Genomic DNA, 14,801 nt, shown 5'->3' with positions numbered 1-14,801 from the left:
GATCTACCCTTTCCTCTCCACCTAAATGGCTACCTTACTGCTATAGGCTCTCGTTATATCCCGGCTAGACTACTGTGTCAGCCTTCTCTCTGACCTCCCTTCCTCCTCTCTCGCCCCGCTCCGGTCTATTCTTCACTCCGCTGCCCGGCTCATCTTCCTGCAGAAACGATCTGGGCATGTCACTCCCCTTCTTAAACAACTCCAGTGGTTGCCTATCGACCTCCGCTCCAAACAAAAACTCCTCACTCTAGGCTTCGAGGCTCTCCATCACCTTGCCCCTTCCTACCTCTCCTCCCTTCTCTCTTTCTACCGCCCACCCCGCACGCTCCGCTCCTCTGCTGCCCACCTTCTCACCGTCCCTCGGTCTCGCCTATCCCGCCGTCGACCCCTGGGCCACGTCCTCCCGCGGTCCTGGAATGCCCTCCCTCCTCACCTCTGCCAAACTCTCTTCCCCTCTTCAAAACCCTACTTAAAACTCACCTCCTCCAAGAGGCCTTCCAAGACTGAGCTCCCCTTCTCCCTCTACTTCCTCTACCGCCCCCCCTTCACCTCTCCGCAGCTTAACCCTCTTTCCCCCCCCCCTCCCATCCCCTCAGCCCTGTACTCGTCTGCTCAACTGTATATATTTTCATTACCCTATTTATTTTGTTAATGAAATGTACATCACCTTGATTCTATTTAGTTGCCATTGTTTTTACCAGATGTTCTTCCCCTTGACTCTATTTATTGCCATTGTTCTTGTCTGCCCGTCTCCCCCGATTAGACTGTAAACCCGTCAAACGGCAGGGACTGTCTCTATCTGTTGCCGACTTGTTAATTCCAAGCGCTTAGTGCAGTGCTCTGCATATAGTCAGCGCTCAATAAATGCTATTGAAAGTGAAGTGACTCGCCCAAGGCCAGACAGAGGACAAGTGGCAGAGCCTGGATTAGAACCCATGACCTTCTGACTCCCGGGCCCGTGCTCTATCCAAGTCTCCCCTCCTCTTCTACTGTGAGTCCCATGTGGTAATGGACTGTGTCTGCTCTGATTATCTTGTACCTACCACAGTGCTTCAATCACTTGTATTTATTGAGCACTTACTGTGTGCAGGGTACTGTACTAAGCACTTGGGAGAGTTCAACTCAACAATATAATGGACATATTCCCTGTCCACAATGAGCACAGAACACATCATTATTATTAGTAGTAGCCTGATTAATATTATGTCCCCCATCCCCAGACTGTAAGCTTCTTGAGGGGAGGGATCAGGTCTATTAGCGCCATTGTATTCTTCCAAGTGTTTATTACAGTGCTCCGCAGAGAGTAAGCGCTCAGTATGTGCCACTGATTGAAGGATTGATTGACTGACAGTGTGGGAGCTGGGCTGTGAGGAGCTCTGGGAGGTGCTGCTCCGGGCAGTAGGGGGCGCTGGGGTTCCCGAGGGCGGTGCGCCACCGTGCGGCCGGAAGGGGGAAAGGCAGAGAAAGGGTCTTGGCGGCCGTTAACGGGGGAGCAGGGGAGGGGAGAGCGGCCGATGGCAGTTGGGGCGGGGGCGTGAGGGGGGACGTCGCACGCAAGTTTTGGCAGTTGGTTTGGGGGCGGGGGGACTTAATCTCACTTTGACTGCTCTTTCAGCCTCCTCCCTGACCTGCCTCCTGCCCCTCCCCACTCCAGTCAATCATATTTATTAAGTGCTTACTGTGTGCAGACCACTGTACTAAGCTCTTGAATAATCATGGTACTTGATAAGTGCTTCTAACCACTGGGGCAGATACTAGTCAAGCTAATCAGGTTGGCAGGCAGTCTTCACTCCTCTAAAGTCAACCTACTCACGGTACCTTAATCTTGTCTATTTCACTGCCAAACTCTCACCCACGTGCTGCTACTGGCCAGAAACACCCTTCTTTTTCATAATCGACAATTACTCTCCCCACCTTCAAAGCTTTTTTGAAGGCACATCTCCTTTAAGAGGCCTTCCCTCACTAAAACCTTATTTCCTCTCTCCCATTCCCTTCTGTGTTACCCTGATTTGCTCCCTTTGCAGATGACACACAAATCTACATCTCCTCCCCTGTTCTCTCCCCCTCCCTTCAGGCTCGTATCTCCTCCTGCCTCCAGGACGTCTCCACCTGGATGTCTGCCCGCCACCTAAAACCCAACATGTCCACAACTGAGCTCCTTATCTTCCCTCCCAAGCCCTGTCCTCTTCCTGACTTTCCTGTCACCATGGATGGTACGACCATCCTGCCCGTCTCTCAGGCCTGCAACGTTGGTGTCAACGTTGGAGAAGCAGCGTGGCTCAGTGGAAAGAGCATGGGCTTTGGAGTCAGGGCTCATGAGTTCGAATCCCAGCTCTGCCACTTGTCGGCTGTGTGACTGTGGGCAAGTCACTTAACTTCTCTGTGCCTCAGTTCCCTCATCTGTAAAATGGGGATTAAGACTGTGAGCCCCACGTGGGACAACCTGATTCCCCTTTGTCTACCCCAGCGCTTAGAACAGTGCTCGGCACATAGTAAGCGCTTAACAAATACCAACATTATTAACATTATTATCCTTGACTCAGCTCTCTCATTCACTCCACACATCCAATCCGTCACTAATGCCTGCCGGTCTCACCTTTACAATATCGCCAAGATCCACCCTTTCGTCTCCATCCAAACGGCTATCTTACTGGTAAAGGCTCTCATAATATCCCGGCTGGATTATTGTGTCAGCCTTCTCTCTGATCTCCCTTCCTACTGTCTCTCCCCGCTCCAGTCTAGTCTTCATTCCGCTGCCTGGATCATCTTCCTGCAGAAACGCTCTGGGCGTATCATTCCCCTCCTTAAAAACCTCCAATGGTTGCCTATCAACCTCCGCTCCAAACAAAAACTTCTCATTCCAGGCTTCTAGGCTCTCCATTACCTTGTCCCCTCCTACCTCTCCTCCCTTCTCTCTTTCTACTGCCCACCCCACACGCTCTGCTCCTCTGCTGCTCACCTCCTCACCGTCCCCCATTCTCGCCTATCCCGCCCTCGACCCCTGGCCCATGTCCTCCCGCTGTCCTGGAATGCCCTCCCTCCTCACCTCCACAAAACTCTCTTCCCCTCTTCAAAGCCCTACTGAGAGCTCACCTCCTCCAAGAGGCCTTCCCAGACTGAGCTTCCCCTTTTCCCTCTGCTCTCTCTGCTAACACTCTGCCTCCCCCTTCACCTCCCCTCAGCTAAGCCCCCTTTTCCCCCTTTCCCCCCTTTCCCTGTACTCCTTCCCCTCTCTCTCCCCCCCCAGCACTGTGCTCATTTGTATATATTTTTATTACCCTATTTATTTGGTTATTGAGGTGTACATGCCCTTGATTCTATTTATTGCTATTAAGTTGTCTTGTTTTTGTCCATCTGTCTCCCCCGACTAGACTGTAAACCCGTCAATGGGCAGGAATTGTCTCTATCTGTTGCCGAATTGTACATTCCAAGTGCTTAGTACAGTGCTCTGCACTTAGTAAGCACTCAATAAATGCTATTGAATGAATGAATGAATGAATAATACCATTTGTGTAACAGTTATTTACCTGAAAGGTAGAGTCCCCCATCTGAGAAGGTCTCTTACCTGAGTATTTTCTGTTTCTCTCATAGATATTATGCCAGAGGAAAAATAACTCCAAATGTTAAAAGTTTCATTTTCAATGGAGAAAACAGGAACAATTTTCCTTAACTGTTGTTTTTTATTTATTTGTTTGTTTTTATCAAACAGCTGAGACCTACCTGGACACATTCCTGGAGAATATTAAGCAGCAACTAAACAATGTTCCCATTGTAAAGAGTCCTTTGCTCAAAATTGTTTTGATTTGTCAAGAAAACAGTAAGGCAATTCACTTAAATTTATTTGATCTGGGGTTCTGTCTATTTTTGCTAGATCTCATGATGAAAAAATGTATAATGCTTTGTTTCCCAAGACATTGGCGGATCCTGTTCTTTTCTTGCCTCTGCAAAAAAAAAAAAGAGCTTTCTGAAATTGAATAGGTGGGAACGAGGAGTCTTTGTTTCCTGTAGGAATTTGTGATAAGGTAGACTGTGAGCCCCATGAGAGACCTGGACTAAGTCCAATTTTATTATCTTGTGTCTGCCATAGCACCTCCACAGGGTTTGGCACAGCGTAAATGCTTTGTAAAGACCATTAGTATTATTCCAAAGGAATGGAGTATCTGTTCCTCTGTTAGCTAGGGAGGGGGGTCAGTAGAGTCAGCAGTTGCGGAAGAGCAAGCATCTAGGTGTCCTTGAGGTGGGAACGGTCTCCCAAAGATTTTCACCCAAGCTACTGATCTACTCGTAATAATGATAATAATCAGTCATACAATCAGTCTTATTTATTGAGCTCTTACTGCGTGCAGGGCACTGTAATAATAATAATAATAATGATGATGGCATTTGTTAAGCACTTACTATGTGCAAAGCATTGTTCTAAGCACTGAAGTGCTTGGGAGAGTACAGTACAACAGTTGATAGATACATTCCCAGCCCACAAAGAGCTCACAGGCAAGAGGGAATGATAATAGTGGCATTTGTTAAGTGCTTACTATGAGGGGCAGGACCTGGGTTTTAGGCACAGTTTCGCCACTTGCCTGCTATGTGACCAGTCAATCAATCAATGATATTTATTCAGCACTTACTACATGCAGAGTACCGTACTAGGTGCTTGAGAGAGTACGGTACAACAGAATTAACAGACACATCCCCTGCCCATAATGAGCTTACATTCTAAAGGCGGAGTGACCTTAGGCAAGTCAGTTCTCTCTGCTTCAGTTTCCTGATCCATTAAATGGTGACTCAGTGCCCATTCTCCCTCCTGTTTAGACTTTAAGCCCTATGCATGACAGGGTCCATGTCTGATGTGATTGTCTTGTTACTAGCATAGTGCTTAGTACAGTGTTTGCCAACTAGTAAGTGCTTAACAAATATCACAATTATCATTATTGTCATTATGGTGACAATAATAACAATGATAGTAATCATGATGGTAATTAAAATATTGCTTTGTACCTATCACTCTATTCAGAGCTGGGATAGATACAAGATGATCAGATTAGATCTGATCCCTGCCCCACTTGGGGCTCTCAGGGTAAGGTGGAGGGAGACGTGGGTGACTCAGGGTTGCACTGCTCCACTCCCACCCTTCTTCCTTCTCCAGGCCTAGTGTGCAATTCCCAGTTTCCCTCCTCCACTCAGCCAGATGCCTTGTTGCTTCTGGGTGCTCCTCTGGGCTGCCGGTGTGGAGGAACTGTACTTTCCCTGTGGTAGAGGGGAGCCAGTGGTAGTCAGATAAGGTCCAAACCTTTGGTGCCACCTTTAGTGGTTGAACCAGGAACCAGAGTAAGAGGTACGCACTGGGATCCTGGAATTTTGGGGTTCTACAGAGGAGGTGAGGGAGAAAACCAAGAGGAAATGGAGAAGGAGAGGATATGAATGAGAGTACTGAGTGACTAGAAGAGCTAGAGAATGTGAGGGATGTGGTAGCTGGACTGCAGGTAGAGGGAGTAATTGTGATATTCATTAAACATTTACTATGTCTCAGGCATTACACCAAGCTCTGGGGATGGATTCCAGATAAACTGGTTGGGCATACGGGTATCATAGTCTAGATAGGAAGGAGAACAGGTACTGAATCCCCATTTCACAGATGAGGAACCTGAGGCATGGGGAGGTTAAGTGACTTTCCCAAAGTCCCACAGCATGCAAGTGCAGATCCAGGAGTAGAACTCAGTTCCTCTGACTTCCACGCCTCTGCTCTTTCCACCAGACCCTGTTTCTTCTCTGTTAAGGCTGGCAGGAGCAGGGGAAATGGGAGAATTAATGAGAAATAAAGGAGCGAGAATGAAGGCGGGGTATTTTCTAAGCTGTAGGGGGTTGCTGATGGAGTGACCAACATTTTCATTGTTGGCTTTGATCTCCCCAACCTTGTTTCTTGGTATCTTCCCCTTCTTGGTGCTACTGGACCACCCTACCCCCATTCTCAGGAGAGTGATGGAAGGATCCCGAAAGTGCTGAAAGAAAGGTTTAATTGCCTGATTCTTCAGAATAATTCAGAAACCTTATTTGATCTTTCCTTTTGTTTGCAATCCTGTAGACAATGCAAGTGTTTATTTTTGCAATATTGGTGGCTTGACGTTGGTATGTAATCTTGCAAGTTCAGATATGCCCAGGAACTTACAAGAAGCCACCCTGTATGCATAAGGAACTCTGGACAATTCTAATGGTAAGTCAGATCATTTTATCTCAAAGTGCACAATAATTCACCTGTCGAGCCATTTTAGTCTTCTCTATTTGCCACATTTTTGCATCCAGGTTTTATCTAGGTGCTGTATTGATCCCCAAACAACCAAAATCATTTGAACTAATGAACCCCTCATAGTTTGGTGTAATTTACTGGCAGTCGCTGAATATGCATTGAAAGCACCGTTTTCATATTTAATTTACTTCAACTGAAATTGAAATTTGAATTGATCAAATCGAATGGATCATTGAGCTTCAAAGGCATCGTAGTTATTCATCTGAATAATAATAATAATAATAATAATGTTGGTATTTGTTAAGTGCTTACTATGTGCCGAGCACTGTTCTAAGCGCTGGGGTAGACACAGGGGAATCAGGTTGTCCCACGTGGGGCTCACAGTCTTAATCCCCATTTTACAAATGAGAGAACTGAGGCACCGAGAAGTGAAGTGACTTGCCCAAAGTCACACAGCTGACAAGTGGCCAAGCCGGGATTCGAACCCATGACCTCTGACTCCAAAGCCCATGCTCTTTCCACTGAGCCACGCTGCTTCTCTACACAGTCCACATAGTTAAAAATCCAGATGATTAGAAATGATTTTGACTCTAATACCGTTAATGTCATGATTATGGCGATCACTAGAATTCATTGCTAACTCTTGCTACTATTCCCTGTAAGTGTAAAGTTACTGAAGGAATGTAGAAAAACAGTCCCAATGTCAATGGGACTTATTGATGTTGGACTTACAATGAGTCCTTCCTATGGGCAGAGCACTGTAGTAAGTTCTTGGGAGAGTACAATACAATGGAGTTGGTAGATTCACTCCCTGCCCACCATGAGCTTACAATCATGAGCTTATTGCTAAATTGTACTTTCCAAGCGCTTAGGGCAGTGTTCTGCACAGAGTAAGTGCTCAATAAATAAGATTGAATTGAATTTCCAGAATAGCATTTGGAGTCTCATATCTGAAAATGATTTTTCTTTTCTCTTCCCTTTTATGTGGTTTGCTTAACACAGAAAATTGTTTCAGTGCTTACCAGTATGTAGGATTTTTTTTTTAGTTCATTCATTTAAAGAGCGCTTACTGTGTGCGGAGCACTCTACCAAGTGTTTGGTATTAAAGAGACAATTTTCCCCGAAGTAGCTTCATTTTGAGGGCAGAAAGACCCCAGTTGGACTTGAGAATTGTGTGCACCTAATGGGGAAGGAAATGCCTAGTTCTGTTGGAATGGGTTAGATGTGACTCATTTGCTCTGGATTATGGTCACATTGGCTTTATACTGTGCACAGTTTGATTGCAGCCACAGAAAATTGGCCCAATTTCTGCAGTAAAATCAGCCCAATTTCTGCAGTACAAACTTTTAATTTGTTAAATTTGTTTTTTAAAGTATTTGTGCTTTGTAATAGCCATTCTGACATTATGACTTGTGTTCTTGTTTCAGTCTTCTGTCAAAAAAGTCTCTTTCCTCACGAATTTTTTGACGAAATGAAGACGCTCATAATTGACGAGAAGTCCAGCGTGGATTTGCAAACAATGTCTGTCTCCCTTCTGTTGGACCTGATTTCATAGAACAGTAAGTGTGGATTTTCCAAGGAGATTTATCTCCATGGAATATAAATATTTCATTTTCTGTGTGATACGGTCCATGTACTAGAGCAGCTCTTCTCAGCCCTTTTAATCCAGTTTCCACCAAAGCCATCTGAAGGCTGTGTATGCACATTTCCAGTTAATAAAAAGTTCTAGATATAGTGGAGTCATAAAATGATACCCAGGTGCTTTTGGTTGTTCAATATTTTAAAGCTGTCCATGTTGAGAAGCAGTAAAGCGCTGACCTTCCTGCCTCCAGTCTCTCCCCACTACAGACCTTACTTCACGTGGCTGCCTGGATCTGTTTTTTTGTTTTTTAAAAAGTAACAAACAAGAAACATTTGGCCCGATCCTCCCCGCTCCTGAAAAACCTCCAATGGTTGCCCGTCCCTCTCTGCATCCAACAGAAACTCCTTACCATGGGCTCACCTTACCACCAGGCAACTGAGTGGCTTCTTTCCCCCTCCTACCTTCTTACCTTGCTGGTCTCCTACTACAAGCCACCGCAACTTTGTTGCTCCCCTATCTGTAATTTTAAAAATAATAATAATGATGGTATCTGTTAAGTGATTACTATGTGCCAAGCACTGTTCTAAACGTAAATACAAGGTGACCAGGTTGTCCCACGTGGGGCTCACAGTCTTAATCCCCATTTTACAGATGAGGTCACTGAGGCCCAGAGAAGTGAAATGAGAGAAGTGAAATGAGAGAAGCAGCGTGGCTCAGTGGAAAGAGCCTGGGCTTGGGAGTCAGAGGCCGTGGGTTCGAATCCCGGCTCTGCCACTTGTCAGCTGTGTGACTGTGGGCAAGTCACTTAACTTCTCTGTGCCTCAGTGACCTCATCTGTAAAATGGGGATTAACTGTGAGCCTCACGTGGGACAACCTGATTACCCTGTATCTACCCCAGTGCTTAGAACAGTGCTCTGCACATAGTAAGCACTTAACAAATGCCAATATTATTAAATGAGTTGCCCATCTGACAGGTAGCAGAGCTGGGATTAGAATCCATGACGTCTGACTCCCAAGCCCGTGTTCTTTCCACTAAGCCACGAGACTCCCCCAGTTGAGTTTCAGCTCCTTGAGGAAGGGTGCATGCTTGCCTCTCCATCGTACTCTCCCAACCACTTAGTACGGTGCCCTGCACACCATAAGCACTCAATAAATAACACTGATAGATTGACATCCTTTCGAGTGTAACGTTAAGATAACATTGCCCAAGTTATTTTCTCTGATGCATGCAATTTGACAGTAACTCGAAATTCTAAGTAATCAATCAGTGGTATGTGCTGAGCATTGTACTAAGTGCTTGGGAGAGTACAGTACAACAGAATTTGCAGACATGTTCGCTGCCCAATAGTGAGTTTACAGTCTACTGAGGGACACATTAATATAAATAAATGATTTATTATTGATAATTTAAAGATATGTACCTGTCTTGTGGGGTTGGATATGGATGGGGAGGATGTGGGAAAGCAACTGGCGGCGAAACAGAGGAGATAGGGGCACAGTGAGTGACTGGCACTAGAAAAGTGGAATAGTGGGCTGGGCTGGAGTAGGAAATCACTGAGAAGGGGGCAAGATGATTGAGTGCTTTAAGCCAGTGGAAAGGAGTTTCTATTTGATGCAGAGGTGGATGGGCAGCCATTGTAGGTTCTTGAAAAGTAGGAAGATTTTGTTGAAAAATGATCTGGGTGGCAAAATGAAGTATGATTTGGAGTGAGGAGAGACAGGAGACAGGGAGGTCAGTGAGGAGGCAGATGCAGTAGTCAAGGTGAGATGGGATAAGGGCTTGGATCAGAGTGGTAGCAGTTTGGGTGGAGAAGAAAGGGTGGATTTTAGAGATGTTGTTGAAAGGTAGAACTGAAAGGATTTGGTGCCAGATTGAATCTGTGGGTGGAACAAGAAAGATGAGTTGAGGACAACGCCAAGGTTACAGGCTTGTGAGCTAGGGATAGGGATAGCGACTCCAGGGTTGGGAAAGACAGGGGGTAGACAAGATTTGGGCGGGAAGATAAGGAGTTCAGTTTTGGAGGTGTTTAGTTTGAGGTGTCTGCGGGACATCCAGGTAGAGTAGAGATGTCCTAAAGGGAGAAGGAAACACGAGGTTGCAGGGAAGGAGAGAGGTTGGGCCTGGAGATGTAGATTTGGGAATCATCTGCATAGAGAAGGAAGTTGAAGTCATGGGAGCAAATGAGTTCTCCAAAGGAGTGGGTGTAGATGGAGAATAGAAGGGGACCCATAAATGAACATTGAGGGACTCTCTGTGTCAGAGGGTGGGAGGCAGAGGAGGAGCCAGAAAAAGAAACTGAGAAGGAGCAGTCAGAGAGTTAGGAGAACCAAGAGAGGACAGTGTCAGTGAAGTCAGGGTTGGATAAACCTTCATGGAGAAAGGGCTGGTCTGTAGTGGCTAAGGCAGCGGAGCGGTCTTGGAGGATTAGGATAGATTAGAAGCCATCAGAAAGGCCATCAGATTTGGCAAGAAGAAGGTCATTGGTTACCTTAGAGATGGGCTACTTCTGTGGAGTGAAGGGGGCAGAAGCCAGAGTGGAGGAGATAAGGAGAGAATTGGAGAAGAGGAAGGGTAGTCAACGGGTACAAATAATTCTCTCAAGAAGTTTGTAGAGAAATGGTAGGAGGGAGATTGGAAGGAACCATGGGATCAAGAGAGGCTTTTTTTGTTTGTTTGTATTTTAAGATAGGAGTTATGTAAGTATGTTTGAAAGCAGTGGGGAAGAAACCGTTGGAAAGTGAACAGTTGAAGATGATGGTCAAGGAGGGAAGAAGGGAGGGAGAGAGTGGTTTAAAAAGGTATGACAGTATGGGGTCAGAAGCACAAGCGGGTGGGTTAGATTTGGAGAGGAGGTGAGAGCTGTCACCTTATGTTACTGTGGGGAATAATGGAAGAGTTGAAGAGGGTGGAAGAGGAGCAGCAGCATTGGAGAGAAGCAGAGGGGATTTTAGGGAGATCATGCCTGATGGTTTCAGTTTTGTTGATGAAGAATGTAGCCAGGTCATTGGGGAAAGAAGTCGGGGGGATGGGGGAGCAGGAGATTTGAGGAGGGAGTTAAATGTCTGGAACAGCTGGTGGGGGCAATGGGTGTGGGAGTTTCTTGTTATATTGTGTTTTCCCAAGTGTTTAGTACACCACTCTGCACACAGTAAGCGCCCAATAAATACAATTGACTGACTGAGTGAATTAGGAAGGAGCAGTACCGTTGTCAGGCAGTGGAGAGGGCCTAACTGAAGCAAATAAGAATGAATTTCAGGCGGACGAGGTGAGAGAGATGTCAGGATTTCTGCCAACAGAGCTCCACAACTCAAGCACAGGAGGGGAGGAAGCATATTGTAGAGGTGATTCAGAGTTGCAAGGTTAGAGGTATGAGATCAGCAGAGGGACAGGGGAAGCAAGGGAGTTGAGTTTGGTGGAGAAGGTGGTGTTGAGTGTGTCAGTTTGTGTGTCTGGAGAAGGTAGTTGGGGAATGGAGATGAAATAGGGGTAGAACGGTTGTAGAATATCGGAGGTGGTCAAAAGAAAAGGACAGATTTGTCTGGGGTGGGGAGAATGGAAAAGAGGTGATAGTATGGGTTGTATATTGTATGGGGTGAGGAGGTTGTGGTCTAATAGAGAAATTTCAGAATTGGTGAGGGGAGAGATTGTACAGTTACTAGAGATTAGGAGATCAAGTATGTGCCCAAGTTGGTGAGTGTGTGAGGTGGGATGGAGCAGCAGGTCACTGGAGTAGAGGAGTGAGAGGAGATGGACAGTGAAAGGATCGTCGGGGATTGAAGTCCAAAAGGATCAATGTGGGGATGGAGGATGAGAGAAGGAATGTGAGAATGGGATCCAAATGATTCAGAAAGTCAGAGAAGGGGTCTGGGGGGCGGTAGATGACCGTGACTGGTAATCAGAGTGGGTGGTAGGGAAGGATAATAGGGGCTTCAAAGGAAGGGAAAGAGACGGATGGGGGAGGTGGGATGGTGTGAAAGTGGCATTGGGGAGCGAGAAGGAAGTTGACTCATCGCCCTTCCTTACCCAGTGAGTCTGGGGGAGTGTGAGAAGATGAGACCCCCCCCTCTAGAGAGAACAGCAGAGAAGATAGGTGTCATCTGGGGAGAGCCAGGTTTCAGGGATGGCGAAGAGGAACTGTGAGTGGGTCAGGAACAGGTCAAGGATTCACTCCGTCATTCATTCAATCGTATTTACTGAGCATTTACTGCATGCAGAGCACTGTACTAAGCACTTGGGAGACTACAATACAACAATAAATTGACACATTCCCTGCCCACAACGAGCTTTCAGTCTAGAAGGCTGAGGCTGTGTGGAGGGTGTGGGGGGTAGGACTGGTGTTAGGGGTAGCCGGGGGTTGAATGAGAGTGAGCTGGCGGGGGTCGTTGTTGGAGGGAGATGAAGGGCGGTGTCCCACAGCACTTGTGTTTATGTGTACATATCTATAATTCTATTTATTTATATTAATGCCTGTTTGGCTCAGAGAGCAGCATGGCTCAGTGGAAAGGGCCCGGGCTTGGGAGTCAGAGGTCATGAGTTCGAATCCCGCCTCTGCCACTTGTCAGCTGTGTGACTGTGGGCAAGTCACTTCACTTCTCTGGGCCTCAGTTACCTCATCTGTAAAATGGGGATTAACTGTGAGCCTCACGTGGGACAACCTGATTACCCTGTACCTACCCCAGCGCTTAGAACAGTGCTCTGCACATAGTAAGCGCTTAACAAATACCAACATTATTATTGTTTTGATGTGTGTATATCTATAATTCTATTTATTGATATTGATGTTATTGATGCCTGTTTACTTGTTTTGATGTGTGTCTCCCCCCCTTCTAGACTGTAAGCCCATTGTGGACAGGGATTGCTGAATTGTTTTATTGCTGAATTGTACTTTTCAAGCGCTTAGTACTCTGCACACAGTAAGCACTCAATAAATAGGATTGAATGAATGAATGGAATAGGGGGACAGGGATGGGACTGGAGAAGTGTTGGATGGAGGTAAATTGAGGGGGACCGGTGTGTGGGGCAAGCGACGAGGAGGAGTGGTAGGCTAAGGGGGCAGGGGTGGGAGGATTCATTCATTCATTCGGTTGTATTTATTGAGCGCTTCCTACATGCAGGGCACTGTACTAAACTCTTGGGAGAGTACAATATAACAATAAAAAAGCACATTCCCTGCCCATAACAAGCTTTCAGTTTAGAGCGGGGGAAACAGACATTAATATAAATAAATACATTACAGACATATACCTTCATTCAGTCGTATTTATTGAGCGCTTACTGTGTGCAGAGCACTGTACTAAGCGCTTGAAAAGTACAATTCAGCAATAAAGAGAGGCAATCCCTGCCCACATCGGGATATAAGTGCTGTGGGGCTGGGAGGGGGGAAGAATGAAGGGAGCAAGTTAGGTCAACATAGAAGAGAGTGGAAGAAGCAGAAAGAGGGGATTAGGGACTGTAAGACCCGGATCCTAAACCCGGCTCTGCCACTTTGGGCAAGTGATTTAACATCTCGTATACTTCAGTTAATCGCATCCCCAAAGTGGGGATTCAGTACCTGTTCTCCTTGAACTTAAAACTGTGAGTCCCTTATGGGACCTGATTATCTTGTATCTACCCAGGCACTTAATACAGTGCTGGACACATAGTAAGTGCTTAATAAAATACCATCATTATTGTTATTACTATTATATGATATATAATCAATTTTGGGGTTATTTTTAGGTGCTGGACAAATGTATTTGAAAGAAACAGGCTGCATTCCTGTTCTGCAGAAGTTATTCAGGTAAACAACTAGGAAACTAATCTTTGGTCAAGATAGTATGGAAAAACGGTTTGCAAATTTAAAACATTTTGAGCACTTTAACTGCTTGTTTCCTAATAGGGAAACTCTCACAAAATCTGAAATTGATTCCTCGAACGAAAGCTTTAGGGAGAAATATCTCCTGTGGTATGCAGTGTGCAGTACTCTAGGTGCAGCTGTTGACAAACCTAAAAATGGTAATTATTGTCAGTTTTCTATGGTATTTGTGGCCATTGAAATGAGCATAAGAAAAATTGGAAACTCCGTGAATTGTTGACAGCTGAATTTTTCCAGTAGAGTATCTGCGCAATGTCGAACTTTTACCTGCTTTGGATTTGGTTTCTTTTCTTGCCAGTGGAAAATCAGAATATTTGCTGTGCCATTTTGCCACACGCACAGATCATGTTAGAAGGATGTATGAAGCCTGAGATAATTCATCATCTTTGCCTACTTATTGGACTCATAGTGGAAGGAAACTGTATCTACCACTTCATAATTAAGAAGCATTTAGGAGAACCACTGTCATGGAATAATCAGTATACTTGTTCCCCGCCAATGCTGGAGTTTCTCTACAATAAACCTGACCCAGTTGGCGGTAGCACCTTATTAGTGTTTTATAAAGTATGGTAGAGTGACGGTTTACAACCATTGTGAATAAAGTCACTGTTCCAGTATTGCTTTGGGGAGCTTGAAAACGAGATGAGTTTCCTCTTTCTCAGGCGCAAAGCACTTTTGTAGGTATGCATCATTTATTTAGTTATTAACGCCTGTCTCCCCCGTATTAGTTTATTATATTAACACCTGTCTCCCCCTGTAGACTATAAGGTCGTTTTGGGCAGGGAATGTGTCTACACCTCTGTTATACACGCTCAAGCGCTTAGTACAGTGCTCTGCGCATAGTAAGGACTCAGTCAATACGACTGATGGATTGATTGATGAGTTTGATACATTTCACTCTAAAGTCTGGATAAGTCATAAGAGTGAGGTCAGAATATCGAACCTATTTAAGAAGCTTAATTAATCCATCACTCAATCATATGTATTGAGCTTTTACTGTGTGCAGAGCACTGGACTCAGTGCTTTGGGGAGTGCAGTGTAACACTGGTCCTAGACTCATTCCCTGTCAACACCGAATTTGCACTCAAAAAAGAAGTCTGATTCCCAAATTACAGCCAATGG

The 14,801-nt window shown here is 45.5% G+C and overlaps 1 long non-coding RNA gene across 1 annotated transcript; it reads left to right on the top strand.

Annotated features, from left to right (window-relative positions):
- The first annotated feature begins 6,085 nt into the window (after positions 1-6,085).
- LOC114809004 lies at positions 6,086-13,645 on the top strand. Its single transcript, XR_003756755.2, has 3 exons — positions 6,086-6,208; positions 7,669-7,800; positions 13,544-13,645. It is a non-coding gene; the product is annotated as an uncharacterized LOC114809004 (long non-coding RNA).
- Positions 13,646-14,801: the final 1,156 nt, after the last annotated feature.

This window comes from Ornithorhynchus anatinus, unplaced genomic scaffold (assembly GCF_004115215.2).
Source record: "Ornithorhynchus anatinus isolate Pmale09 unplaced genomic scaffold, mOrnAna1.pri.v4 scaffold_93_arrow_ctg1, whole genome shotgun sequence".
NCBI classification, from domain to species: domain Eukaryota; kingdom Metazoa; phylum Chordata; class Mammalia; order Monotremata; family Ornithorhynchidae; genus Ornithorhynchus; species Ornithorhynchus anatinus.
This window is presented reverse-complemented; position numbering and strand designations above follow the sequence as displayed.